Below are 14548 nucleotides of genomic sequence, written 5' to 3' on the forward strand. Positions count from 1 at the left end.
CGCTTGGAGGAAGCCTTCCAGTGCCTTCCACCCCCACTGTCCAGCCAGCACAGAGGCAGCAGCAGGTGCCTGCATCCAGCAGCAAGCGCCCCACAGATCTGCTGTCTCTCAGCCACGAGCTCTACAGGACTGTAGAGGCTCCGGCAGCAGTGACTAGAGAGGAGGTGCATGCAGCAGCATCCTCCTCCGGTCACAGCCAGCGCCTGACCCGCATGGTGGCTGACTACATGGGGTCCTACAGCGGGCTTGACAGCGATGCCCCTGTTGATCCCATGGAGTATTGGGTCAAGCGCCTGGAGATCTGGAGCGAGCTGGCGCAGTACGCCCTGGAAGTGCTGTCCTGCCCCCCTTCCAGCGTGCTGTCCGAGCGCTGCTTCAGTGCAGCTGGTGGCGTGGTCACCGAGAAACGCTCACGTCTGTCTCACAAGTGTGTGGACAGACTGACGTTTCTCAAGATGAACCAGGCGTGGGTGGAAGGCGAGTTCCTGGCCCCTGTTGTCGGCGAGAGGGGGACATGAACTGGCTGCCGGAACTTAGAACCATCGTTAATGTGCCTTACCACCCTTTACCACCTCCTGGCTCCTGCTCACTAAGCCAGCCTGGTTCACTTTGACTATTACGTCGCCTGCAGCCACACATTTTACAACTACAGTGGGCTGCTGTGTACTGCCCTTCTGCTGTCTGTCTGTGTTTCCCACTGCCAGGGTACACAGATTTACATTCTGCTGCCACTCTGCCACCAGCTATTACGTAAAAAAATAGCTATATCTGTGTAATTGGTTGTAAAACCAAAACTACAAAACCATAAAAAAAAAAAGGTTTAATTTTTCAGAGGTGCCCAGGTTGAAAACTGTGTTGTCCCAGTTGTGTATTGGACACGATGTGGGCTGCATGACCGCTGTCTGGGACCTCCTGTTGTGTTTATTTACAGCCCTGGTATCACCCGCTAGGTACCAGGGCTATTATGTCACGCTGCCTGCCTGCTGCCACACTCACACTACTCCTCCATTCCTCCTGCTGCTGCTGCTGTCTGTCTGTGTTTCCCACTGCCAGGGTACACAGAATTACATTCTGCTGCCACTCTGCCACCAGCTATTACGTCAAACAATAGCTGCTCACATTACTCCTCCATTCCTCCTGCTGCTGCTGCTGCTGTCGGTCTGTGTTTCCCACTGCCAGGGTACACAGAATTACATTCTGCTGCCACTCTGCCACCAGCTATTACGTCAAACAATAGCTGCTCACATTACTCCTCCATTCCTCCTGCTGCTGCTGATGTCGGTCTGTGTTTCCCACTGCCAGGGTACACAGAATTACATTCTGCTGCCACTCTGCCACCAGCTATTACGTCAAAAAATAGCTATATCTGTGTAATTGGTTGTAAAACCAAAACTACAAAACCATAAAAAAAAAAAAGGTTTAATTTTTCAGAGGTGCCCGGGTTGAAAACTGTGTTGTCCCAGTTGTGTATTGGACACGATGTGGGCTGCACGACCGCTGTCTGGGACCTCCTGTTGTGTTTATTTACAGCCCTGGTATCACCCGCTAGGTACCAGGGCTATTATGTCACGCTGCCTGCCTGCTGCCACACTCACACTACTCCTCCATTCCTCCTGCTGCTGCTGCTGTCTGTCTGTGTTTCCCACTGCCAGGGTACACAGAATTACATTCTGCTGCCACTCTGCCACCAGCTATTACGTCAAACAATAGCTGCTCACATTACTCCTCCATTCCTCCTGCTGCTGCTGCTGTCGGTCTGTGTTTCCCACTGCCAGGGTACACAGAATTACTTTCTGCTGCCACTCTGCCACCAGCTATTACGTCAAAAAATAGCTATATATCTGTGTAATTTGTTTTACAAACAAAACCAAAAAACCATAAAAAAAAAAAGGTTTAATTTTTCAGGGGTGCCCGGGTTGAAAACTGTGTTGTCCCAGTTGTGTATTGGACACGATGTGGGCTGCACGACCGCTGTCTGGGACCTCCTGCCTGCTGTGTTTATTTACAGCCCTGGTATCACCGCTAGGTACCAGGGCCATTATGTCACGCTGCCTGCCTCATTGACTGCCTGCTGCCACACACTCATCCTCCTCCTCCTGCTGCTGAATTTACCTCCTGCTGTCTGTGTGTTTCCACTGCCAGGGAGCACATACAATGGCGCTTCCAACATGCGTGCGCCACCAGCTATTTGTTACACTCAAAAATAGCTGCATTTCTTTAAAAAAAAATTGAAAAGAGAAATAAGTGAAGAAGAAGAAGACGATATAGAAAAAGAAGGAGAAGAAGAAGAAGGAGAAGAAGAAGAAGAAGAAGAAGAAGAAGATGAAGATGAAGAAGATGGAGAAGATGAAGAAGATGAAGAAGAAGAAGAAGATGAATAAGATGAAGAAGATGATGATGAAGAAGAAGAAGATGAAGAAGATTGTAAGGCTTGGTGGTGTATTCTCCACAGTCAGCATGCAACGCATGAGCTGGCGTGGAGGAGGTACACACACTAGCACAAGGAAACAGGCTATCCCTAGTATAGTGGAGGGGAGGACTGACTCCAATAGGAGATTGTGGCGCACAGAGCCGGTGCAGATCTGACAGCCACAAACAATGCTTTCGTTATAACGTCTCAGCGCAAAGTAGCGCTGAGCGCATAAACCAGAACTGAGGAGATCAGGACAGGTAGACAGAATGAACGCTTGCTAGCTAGCGGCTACTTAGCGACAGCAAGCGTCCAAAACCAGACAGACTGGAATGAGGCAGCCAATGCGATGCGGCGATGGCGTGCCTCACAAAGACAGGACAGGATAGTCAGGAAATAGCAGGATTAAGATAGATGAACGTAACACAGATAAATATACAATAAGTATGTTTTCCTAGCGTATTACAATTACAACTATCAATGAAACTATTTGTAACGTCTGACTAACATATGTATATATCGGCAATGAACCGATATATGACATAAGCAGGAACGCTGACTAGGACTGGAGTAATACAGGGGACAGGACTCAGAAGGATTCGCTATCTCTTCGCAGAGATGAACGCAATCCACAAACGGTAACAGGACAGGATTCAGAAGGATTCGTTATCTCTTCGCAGAGATGAACGCAATCCACAAACGGTAACAGAACAGGATTCAGAAGGATTCGTTATCTCTTCGCAGAGATGAACGCAATCCACAAACAGAACCAGGAGCAGGGTAACTACCTCAGCACGGGTGGTCACGGTACGCGCAACCTACCAAAACGTGCTGGAAAGCTGACTAACTGCACACAGGATATAAACAGTTCGTGTACGTATACATCAGCGACACTGATGTATCAACGTAACACAAATACAAGGAAAATAATAAACGTGCTGGTATGCATATATATTGGCAATAAACCAATATATGATGCAAAGACCAGCAAAGTATCTTTAGAACAAGAAACACGATCGAGGGCTGAAGCGACAGCAAGACAGGCTTAAACTGAAGCTGTGAAAACCCAAGGAAACCCTGCAGGAAGCAGATCTTTATACTGAGGTCATCCAATGGGAGCAGACATGCAGATTCCCACACAGGTGAATGATAATCAGTCACAAGCTGACAGCAGGGAAAGGCAGACAAAGCTATGCAGCTTGCATGTAAAGAGATGAGAACTACCTGAGCTGCAGCACTACTACCAGCAATGCCTGCTGCAGCAGCGATCATTACAAAGATGAAGAAGATCAAGAAGAAGAAGATCAAGAAGAAGAAGATGAAGAAGATCAAGAAGAAGAAGATGAAGAAGATGAAGAAGAAGAAGATGGAGAAGATGAAGAAGATCCAGAAGAAGAAGATCAAGAAGAAGATGAAGAAGAAGAAGATGAAGAAGATGAAGAAGAAGAAGATGAAGAAGATGAAGAAGAAGAAGATGGAGAAGATGAAGAAGAAGATGAAGAAGATGAAGATGAAGAAGATGAAGAAGATGGAGAAGATGGAGAAGATGAAGAAGATGAAGAAGAAGATGAAGAAGATGAAGAAGAAGAAGAAGAAGATGAAGAAGATGAAGAAGATGAAGATGAAGAAGAAGAAGAAGATGAAGAAGAAGATGAAGAAGATGAAGAAGATGAAGAAGAAGATGAAGAAGATGAAGAAGATGAAGAAGAAGAAGACAATATAGAAGAAGAAGAAGAAGATATAGAAGAAGATATAGAAGAAGAAGATATAGAAGAAGAAGAAGAAGATATAGAAGATAAAGAAGAAGAAGAAGAAGAAGAAGTATATACAGTACTGAACAAAATTCTGGACACAACTTCTCTTTCCACCATTTTTTTTAAAAGGAACATCCCCACATAATCACTTGCTGTTGTTACTTGGAAAAAAAGATGTTTCTTGCATCATTCACCCTAAAAACAAGTGTTGGAAGCTATTTAAGGCCAATTCGAATAGTCAGCTCGAATAATGAGCTCGAATACCGACTCGAATAGTGAGCTCGAAGTCCGAGGTCGAATCGAATAGTAAAAATTATTCGACTCGAATATTCGACTGACCTCGAATAATTTACTATTCGAATTCGACCAAACTCGAATTTTAAAAAGGGGTATTTGAGCATCACTACCCGGTTGTATGGGGGCATTGGGAAGCCTCCCCGTAGTGCTCCTGGATAGTGCTTATGTAGCATGCACTAATTCCCGCAGGGCAACCGTTTTGCGGTATTGGTTTTAACCCTGCAATCTTTGGCATGCGAAAGCAAATGCATATTTGCATGAGCTATGTCTCGTGAGTAGCTAATTAGGCCAAATTTGCAAAGCCAGATTTGTCAGGTGTTACTTGGTTTGATGCACACATAAATTCTCTATGAAGTGTAATGTTGCAATGTGCAGCTGTCACACAGGTGCAGTTAACAGGTATATTAAACAGCGGACTGGTATATTAAACAGCGTGCAGTCCCACAGGTACTGTGGACAATTATGCAATTACTTGTATTACAAATGTGCAGCTGTCACACACACAGGTACCATGAACAGGTGCAGTGACTGGTGGTATATAACACTGCGTGCGCTCACATAGGTAGGAGCACTGAACAGGTAGGTATGCAGTGATTGGTATTACAAATGTGCAGCTGTCACACACACAGGTACCGTGAACAGGTGCAGTGACTGGTATATAATATAACACTGGCTGCGCTCACGTAGGTAGGTGCACTGAACAGGTGGGTATGCAGTGATTGGTATTACAAATGTGCAGCTGTCACACACACAGGTACCATGAACAGGTGAAGTGACTGGTGGTATATAACACTGCATGCGCTCACGTAGGTAGGTGCACTGAACAGATAGGTATGTAGTGATTGGTATTACAAATGTGTAGCTGTCACACATAGTCACTGAATGTGCTGGGCCTGGCAGTGGCACAGTAGGCATTACAGTGGCAGAGTAGGAATTACCAAGGGGCCAAGGGCCAGCTGAGACTGACTGACAGGGCTGTATATGCAACATAAGTGTCTGTGGGACACACACAAAAAAATAGATCACAAGAACAACATTAGCTCTCAAAAGAGCTGTTGTGGGGTGCTTTTTTTTTTAGCAATAAGTATCAGCAAGGAGCAAGCAAACAAGCCTAACACAAGAGCCTAACTAAGCTTTCCCTATGTCTACAGCAGGTTCTCTCCCTTCTCTAATTACTGCAGCCACACATGTGAGTGTTGCCTGCCTTTTATAAGGGGGGGGGGGGGGGGCTCCAGGAGGGAGTGTAGCCTGATTGGCTACCATGTGTCTGCTGACTGTGATGTAGAGGGTCAAAGTTGACCCTAATGATGTAGTATAGGGGGCGGGTCGAACTCGCATATAGTTTGCGGTTCACTGCGAACACAAACCACCGAAGTTCGCGTGAATCGGTTCGCGGTCGAACCGTTCGGGCCAACTCTATAAGTGACAGCAACATAGGAGAAAAGTAATTTATGACAAGCCACTGTAGCCTGGATCGGAGGGGTTGACCCTAGAGCTGCGCAGCCGCACTCGCGGCCAGGCGGACTGCGCAGCCGCGGCCAGAGGAAGCGGCCATATTGGGAGCGGCACGAGAGCCCAACCCGGCCTGTGGGGTCGTGATCGGCACGGGGGGCGATCTCAGGAAGGGGACCCGGCGGAACTGCACGGAGGGCGCGGACGGCGTCCTCCGTGCATTTAAACATCTTGAAGGTACTTGGCTTTTTTAGCCATTTTGGCCTCGTAAGTCCTTTAAGCCACGGACCCTGAGCAAGCATGCTGATCAGATGTTTCTGACAAAAATCTGACAAGATTAGCCCCATGCTTGTCTCAGGTGGGCAATTCAGACATTACTGACCAGAAAGATCAGCAGGACGCCAGGCAACTGGTATTGTTTAGGTCTAAATCACAGTGCAGCATCAGTTATGTTGCAGAATAATGCTGCATGTCAACTCACTGCCCATACAATCCTATGGGCCTGTTCACAGTACTGCATTGTAACTGATCGCATTATTCTTACTCGCTGCATGCAGGCTCGGAATTAACGCCTATATTCAGTCTCCATCGCTGAGGCGTTCGGTTCTTCTACCGGCCTTAGGTTTCACAGCGCCCTTAGCGAAAACTGATTTTGGTGCACCCCCCCCCCCCCCCCCCCCATTCATCCTCTTCGCGTGTGTGTGCGCACACACGGACACAGGCCCATATGCAATTCACCTTTTCTCCTAAGAGATTTTTTTCATCTTCACTTTAATAGTCAGATACCCTTTAGTGTATATAGTCAGATCCCCTTTAGTGTATATAGGCAGATACCCTTTAGTGTATATAGGCAGATACCCTTTAGTGTATATAGGCAGATACCCTTAAGTGTATATAGGCAGATACCCTTTAGTGTATATAGTCACATCCCCTTTAGTGTATATAGGCAGGTACGCCCTTTAGTGTATATAGACAGATCTCCCCCCCACACACACACAAACACTTTTGTGTATGTAGGCAGATCTCCCCTTTAGTATATATAGGTAGATCCCCCCTTAAAGGAATACTGTAGGGGGGTAGGGGGAAAATGAGTTGAACTTACCTGGGGCTTCTAATGGTCCCCCGCAGACATCCTGTGCCCGCGCAGCCACTCACCGATGCTCTGGCACGGCCTCCGGTTCACTTCTGGAATTTCAGACTTTAAAGTCTGAAATCCACTGCGCCTGCGTTGCTGTGTCTTCGCTCCTGCTGATGTCACCAGGAGCGTACTGCGCAGGCTCAGACCATACTGGGCCTGCGCAGTACGCTCCTGGTTAAATCAGCGGGAGCGAGGACACGGCAACGCAGGCGCAGTGGTTTTCAGACTTTAAAGTCTGAAATTTCAGAAGTGAACCGGAGGCTGGGCCGGAGCATTGGTAAGTGGCTGCGCAGGCACAGGATGTCTGCGGGGGACCATTAGAAGCCCCGGGTAAGTTCAACTCATTTTCCCCTGACCCCCCTACAGTATTCCTTTAAGTGTATATGTATTTCTAGTCTTGCAGAGATCCCCTTTTAGTGTATATAGGAAGATCCCCCAGCAACCCCCCCCTTAGTGTATCTAGGCAAATAGGCATATCCCCCTTTAGCGTAGGGAGGCAGTTACATACTTTTTGCTGGTCTTCTCTGACTGTCACTTGACTGACTGTGCAGACTTGCAGTCACATAGTGCTAGTGTCCCTAGGAACAGGAGATGAGGAGAAGATGGCCAGCCAGGACTCAGGACTCGGACTCTCTTGCTCTCCACACTGTCCCCACACACGACACATGCTGCGTGCTTCTCCGGAGCAGCCTGTCACTGAAGCAGGTTGCCTGAGCCATGATCCAATTGTCAGCCTGAGCCAATCACATTCCCAACGAGGAGCAGAGTTACTAGCTTTAACACTCCACAAGAGGCCGCGCCGCAGCGGCAGTTTCCTGGTCTTTCTCCCATCACCCTCAGCGGCACTAGGGCGGAGCTATCATGGAAGACTGACGGACCAGCCAGAGCCCACAGCCACAGCCAGGTAGATATGCGGCCAGAATGGCAGGAACGCCCCCCCCCCCCGGAAGTTGGCGCCCTGAGCAACCGCTCCGGTCGCTCAGGTCAAAGGCCGGCCATGCCTATATGCTATTACTCTGTTATTGCCTGATGAAGCGGGATTAAACCTGCGAAACGCGTTGCACTTTTGGAGTATTGTGAATAAATTGTTGTTTACTATAAACTAAACATTTTTGGTGTCTTCATGGTGGAGGTAAGTCCACCACTACCTCCTCTTTTTAGACTGTTTTTAAACGTTTTATACTACATTGGTGCCACTGTTATACATCCTAGTATACAGTCTCCATTGTTCCATTGCAGTTCACATTCATTTTAATGCATGCATTATGCAATGCACCACTGTGAATCCAGCCTTAAAGGACAACTGAAGCGAGAGTAATATGGAAGCTGCCATATATTTCCTTTTAAGCAATACTAGTTGCCTGGCTGCTGTAGTGTCTGAATAGTACCATAAACAAGCATGATACCCCCTTTCCCATGAGAAATCTTTTTCTTTTCACAAAAGGATCATTTGGGCTCCCTCATGGCTGATATTGTTGTGAAACTCCTCCCACAGAGTGATATCAGGACCATGGTTCTGACATCACACTGTGGGAGCCTTGTTGCATTGTGGGAAATAACAGCTGTTTAGAGCTGTTTCCAACTGCCCAAAAAAGCAAGCAGCATCTGCTTCCACTGACATCACCTGGCAACAGTAAAAATGTCACCATGTGATAAATGTCAGAATATAAATCAGGGAGAGGAAAGATTTTACAATGGGCAAACACTGACTAAATCATGTATAAATGATTATTGTAAAATGAAGCGCTTTATTTTACATTATTTTCACTGGAGTTCCTCTTTAAAAAGAAAGAAAAATATCAGCCTCCATAAAACTCTTACCTCAGGTTCTTTTAAACCCGGCATCAACTCAGAACAATTTTAATCTCATTGACCAATCGCTAGTCCTCACATGTTGTTTACTAAGAACAGATGAGGATAGGCTGAGCTTCCTGTTGTGGGTCCTCCGCACTGCCTGATGCTGCTGTTATATAAACCGTGACTGAAGTGACAGAGGCTGTTATCAGTGCCGCTGCAGGCTGCTCTTCTCAGAAGCAGTGCTGTGACTAGTCTAGAAACCCGCAGTATGCGATATGATATGAGCAGTACTGATAGCAACAGAACTACCTATCCGCTTTTACATTTGTTTACACTCTCAACACTGTAAGGCCAGAGAGTAGCTAAGGAGCTTTGGGCCCCAGTGCAGATTTTACATCAGGACCCCTAAGCATTCTATACATAACAATTGCACCAAAACCTGCCACGGACCGCCAGAGTATTAAAGGGGCAAGCAGGGGCTGGGGAACAATTTGGTAATGATTACCACTATTAAAAGCTTCTATAAAAGTGATCATTACCAACAGGGGCATTGCTAGGATCCTAAGAGATCCAGGGCACTTTTAGGCACCCCAGACGGAAAATGGGTGTGTCCATGCACCAGAATGTGGGTGTGGTCATGGGTGGGGCCAAATTTACATGAACTTAAAGGGAACCCGAGGTGAGTATAATATGGAGACTGCCACATTTATTTCACTTTAAACAATACCAGTTTCCTGGCAGTCCTCCTCCTGGCAGTTACCTGGCTTTTGTGCTGGCTGGTCAGGCTTTCTGCTGGACAGGCTAACCTGCCACCAGATTACCTGTCAGTTCCCCTATAGCATTTCCTGCGCCTCTCTCATGCTCCCACAGGCCTCCCACTGACGCACCACAACTTCCAGCATGCCCCCATAGAGGAACCACAGCTCCCTGCATGCCCCTATAAAGGCATCACAGCACTCAGCATAACCCTGATTGATGCACCACAGCTGACTCTGCCTGGGGGACATCCGGGGCACCGCAGAATAGATCCGGGGCACGTGGCACAGTAAATTGGGGCTAGCAACGCCCCTGATTACCAGCATAGAACCGGTAAAGAGCTAATACTACTGTTAAGGCTCCACTCACCTAAAAAAAGCTCCCCTCAGGCTGAGGTCTTCCTGGTCGGCTGGGTTGGCGGTATTCGCAGCCTCGCAGGCGCTGATTCGCAGCACACATCCTTGATCACGCAACCGGGAGCTCTCTGCACACGAGGTCAATTGTGACGTCATGCGCAGAACGCTCCCGGCTGTGGCAGGGGCGTAACTAGGAATCGCCAGGCCTCCCTGCAGAAATTCTGAGAGGGCCCCTCGTGCCTGCTCAGGGCTTTTTGGGGGGGCTGGAGGGGTCGCAACATGAGGGGAGAGCTTGGTAGCACGTCGGTGTAGGGGGGGGGGATGGTCTCCCCCCTTCCCTCACCTCGGGCTCTCCTCTCTGCGCTCCCCTCCAGCATTGAATAGTGTGCATGCAGCAGCGGGCAGTGGAAGATACATACCTTCCTTGCGTCAGTTTACAAGTACAAGTGGTGCCCATGCTCACACCTGCAATCCCCCCCCCCCCACCACAGTACTGATCAGAGGTGGGGAACATGTGTTCCCATAGCCAAAGTCCCTGTAATGATCAAATGATGATAGTGATCAAAGTGAATGTAAAAACACACAGACAAACAAATTCCTGTGTACTATTCAGTACACAGGCAAGTGTGGGGACATCTATTCACCAAAAGATAAAAACATAAGCACACTACATATAAATTACATAAATAAATAAAATACCCATTAATTATTAATCCTTTCATTTACTATAAAAATAAAACACTTGCAATAAAAATAAAAATGACAGCTTTTAAAAAAAAAATACATAAATAGTTACCTAACATAAATGTTACTTAACATTTGTATAGCACTTTTCTCCTGCTGGACTCGGCCACTAAGGGCCCACTCAAGGGGCCACCCTGCAGTGTTAGGAAGTCTTGCCCAAGGACTTCTTACTGAATAGGTAATGACCATAATCAAAATTTTAACCTTGGCTCCCATGTCAAACACAAAATGGAAAAAATACCACCTTTATTTCCAAATAAAACATTGTGGCCGTACATTGCACTAGGGACATAATCTAAACGTAATAACCTGGACAAAAGGGCAAAAACGTGTGTGGGTTTTATCTATCACTAGCTGATTGCCCGGCGTTGCCCGGGTATGTATTTGGCTGATGTTGACTCTGCATAATTTTTCTAGCCCTAACACACAATTACTCACTGACCAAGTTTGTGAGCTTTGCGGTCTTTGGTATCAATAATTTGCATTGAAATGAAAAAATCTGATTGGCTGTTTGTGGCTACACACCCTTTTCTGAATTTGAACCCCAGTCACCCAATAACCAACTGTACCAGGTTTGAGGCTTGTGCCATTAACAGTGCAAGAATGGTAGCAATTAAATAATTCCCATTGAAAAGCAATAGGTGAAGTTTGATACACTTTTGTAGGCTCCACCCACTTTTCTGAATATTAATTCCAGTCACCCAGTGACCAACTGTGCAAAGTTTAAAAACCCTGCCATTAACAGTGTAAGAATAACTGCAGTTTACATTTTCCCAGTGAAATTTCTATTTGTCTCCACCCATTGATGACCCGGCATTGCCCGTGTATGTATTTGGCTGGTGTTAGCTCCGCCCACTTTCTAACCCTAACGGACAAACACTCAATGACCAAGTTTTTGAGCTTTGGGGTCCTTGGCATCAATAATTTGTATAGTCCAATAGAAATTAAACAAATCAGATTGGCTGTTTGTGGCTTCACCCCCTCTCCAGCATTTGAACCCCAGTCACCCAATGACCAACTGTAGCAGGTTTGAGGCATCTGCTATTAACAGTGGAAAAATGGCAGCAATTGAAATTATCCACTTGAAAATCAACAGGTGAATTTTGATTGGCTATTATAGGCTCCACCCACTTCCCTGAATATTAATCTCAGTCACTCAGTGACCATCTGGGCAAAATTTGGGAACCCTGCCATAAACAGTGTAAGAAGGGCTGCAGTTTACACTTTCCCAGTGAAATTTGTTTTTGGCTCCGCCCACTTTTTGTAACCTGGACACACAGTCACTCCATGACCAAGTTTGTGAGCATTGGGGTCCTTGGCATCAATAATTTGTATTTTCCCATGAAATGAAACAAATCTGATTCACTGTTTGTGGCTCTGTCCTCTTTTCTGAATTTGATCCCCAGTGACCCAATGACCAACTGTACCAGGTCTGAGGCTTGCGCCATTAACAGTGCAAGAATGGCAGCAATTGTAATATTCTCCTTGAAAAGCGACATGTGATTTTTGATTGGCATTTTTAGGTTCCACCCACTTTTCTGATTATTAATCCCAGTCACCCAGTAACCAGCTATGCTAAGTTTGAGAACCCTGCCATTAACAGTGAAGAAGGGCTGCAGTTTACAATTTCCCAGAAAAATCAGTTTTAACTCCACCCACTTTTTGTAACCTGGACACACAGTCACTACACAATGACCAAGTTTGTGAGCTTTTGGGTTCCTGGCATCAAAATTGTGGTAATGGAAGCAGTTTATCCAGCAAAGAAATCTGGCAGTTTTTGGCTCCGCCCCTTTACTGAATTTGAACCCCAGACACTTAACGACCGGCTGTAGCAGATTTGAGGCCTCTGCCATTAACAGTGTAAGAATGGCTGCAGTTGCAATATTCCCCTTGAAAATCAAAAGGTGAATTTTGATTGGCTGCTGTAGGCTCCACCCACTTTCCTGAATATTAGTCCCCGTCACCCAGTGGCCAACTGTGTCACGTTTGAGAACCCTGCCAATAACAGAATGGCTGAAATCAATCTAACAAATCTGATTGGCTGTTTGTGGCTCTACCCCTTTAGTGAATTTGGACCCCAGTCACCCAATGACTGACTGTATCAGGTTTGAGGCCTCTACCATCAACAGTGTAAGAATGGTAGCAATGTGAATAGTCCCCTTGAAAATCAATAGGTAAATTTTGATTGGCTGTTTTAGGCTCCACCCACATTTCTGAATATTCATCCCAGTCTCCCAGTGGCCAATTGTGTAAAGTTTGGGAACCCTGCCATGTTAAAAATTTAGTTGTTGGCACCGCCCACTTTTTCTAACCTTGACATACAGTCACTCAATTATCAAGTTTATCAGCTTTGGGGTCCTTGGTATCAATACTTTGTATATTCCCATTGAAAAAAAAACTAATCTTATTGGCTGTTTGTGGCTCCGCCACCTTTCTGAGTTTGGGCCCTAGTCACCCAGTGACTGACTGTACCAGGTTTGATGCATCTGCCTTTAACAGTATAAGGGCCTGTACACACTGCTGCGCTTTTAAAATCGCATGCGATTTTTAAATCGCAAGCCTTCATGAGAATAGGAAAAGCGCATCGCACCAGTGTGTACAGGTCTCCACGATTTTCATTATTTTTCAAAAGACCTTGCGATTAAAAAGCGAATGCGATTTGAAAAGCGCAGCGCAAGAGCAGCAGTGTGTACAGGCCCTAAGAGAATGGTAGCAGCTTAAACATTCCCTTTGAAAATTGAAAGGAGAATTTTTATTGGCTGTTGTAGGCTCCACCCACCTTCCAAAATCTTAATCTCAGTTACCCAATGACCAACTGTGCAAAGTTTGAGAACCCTGCCATTAACGATGTAAGAATGGCTGCAGTTTATATTTTCCCAGTAAAAGCTGTTTTTGGCTCCGCCTACTTTTTGTGACCTTGACACACAGTCACTCAATGACCAAGTTTGTGAGCTTTCAGGTTCCTGGCATCAAAAATGTGTGATTGGAAGCAGTTTATCCACCAAGGAAGTCTGATTGGCTGTATGTGGCCCCACCCCTTTAGTGAATTTGGACCCCAGTCACCCAATGACGACTGTAGCAAGTTTGAAGCCTCTGCCATTAACAGTGTAAGAATGGCAGCAGTTTAAATATTCCCCTTGAAAATCAATAAGTGAATTTTGATTGGCTGTTGTAAGCTCCACCCATTTTCTTGAATCTTAATCGCATTCACCCAGTGACCAACTGTGGCAAGTTTGAGAACCCTGCGATTAACATTCTAAGAATGGCTGCAGTTTACATTTTCCCATTTAAAATGAACGGCTGAAATTTGATTGGCTGTTTTATGCTCCGCCCACTTTTCCTGGATTTGTAACCTCGGTCACCAAGTGACCACCTGTGCCAAGTGTGGGGACTGTGGCTTGATTGCTGTGAGAATGGCAGCCTTTTACATTTTTTCCATTGACTTGAATGGGTGAAATCTGATTTGCTGTTTGTAGCTCCGCCCAGGTGTGCAGGGGGGCCGCAAGACCCCCAGAACCTATCATCCTAGGTAGTAAGGGATCTGTGTACCAAGTTTCGTTCAAATCGGTCAAGCCGTTTTCGAGTGATCGCGGCACACGCGGCACACACACACACACACACACACACACACACACACACACACACCAACACACACACACCAACACACACACACACACCCACACACACACACACACACACACACACACACACACACTCACATCCGATTTTATATATATAGATAGCAGGTTTTATTTAAAAACTATAATAGCTGAAAAGTTAATTTTTAATTATTTTTTCTTTTTCTTACCTTTAAAATGCATATAAGATAAAATAGTTCTTGGCA

At 46.1% G+C, this 14548-nt stretch overlaps 1 protein-coding gene across 3 annotated transcripts in view; it reads left to right on the top strand.

Moving 5' to 3' along the window:
- LOC137518077 (uncharacterized) overlaps positions 1–14548 on the top strand; it is a 63567-nt gene that overhangs the window by 28775 nt on the left and 20244 nt on the right. Inside the window, exon 1 of one of the 3 annotated variants that reach the window (XM_068235346.1) lies at positions 12448–12608. The exons of 1 other annotated variant lie outside the window; for it this stretch is intronic. The gene's annotated coding sequence lies outside the window, so the exon portion shown is untranslated. Of the gene's footprint in view, positions 1–12447; positions 12609–14548 lie in introns of those variants that run through there. One more of the 3 variants, XM_068235344.1, reaches the window with a different exon arrangement.

This window comes from Hyperolius riggenbachi, chromosome 5 (genome assembly GCF_040937935.1).
Source record: "Hyperolius riggenbachi isolate aHypRig1 chromosome 5, aHypRig1.pri, whole genome shotgun sequence".
Classification (NCBI taxonomy): Eukaryota; Metazoa; Chordata; class Amphibia; order Anura; family Hyperoliidae; genus Hyperolius; species Hyperolius riggenbachi.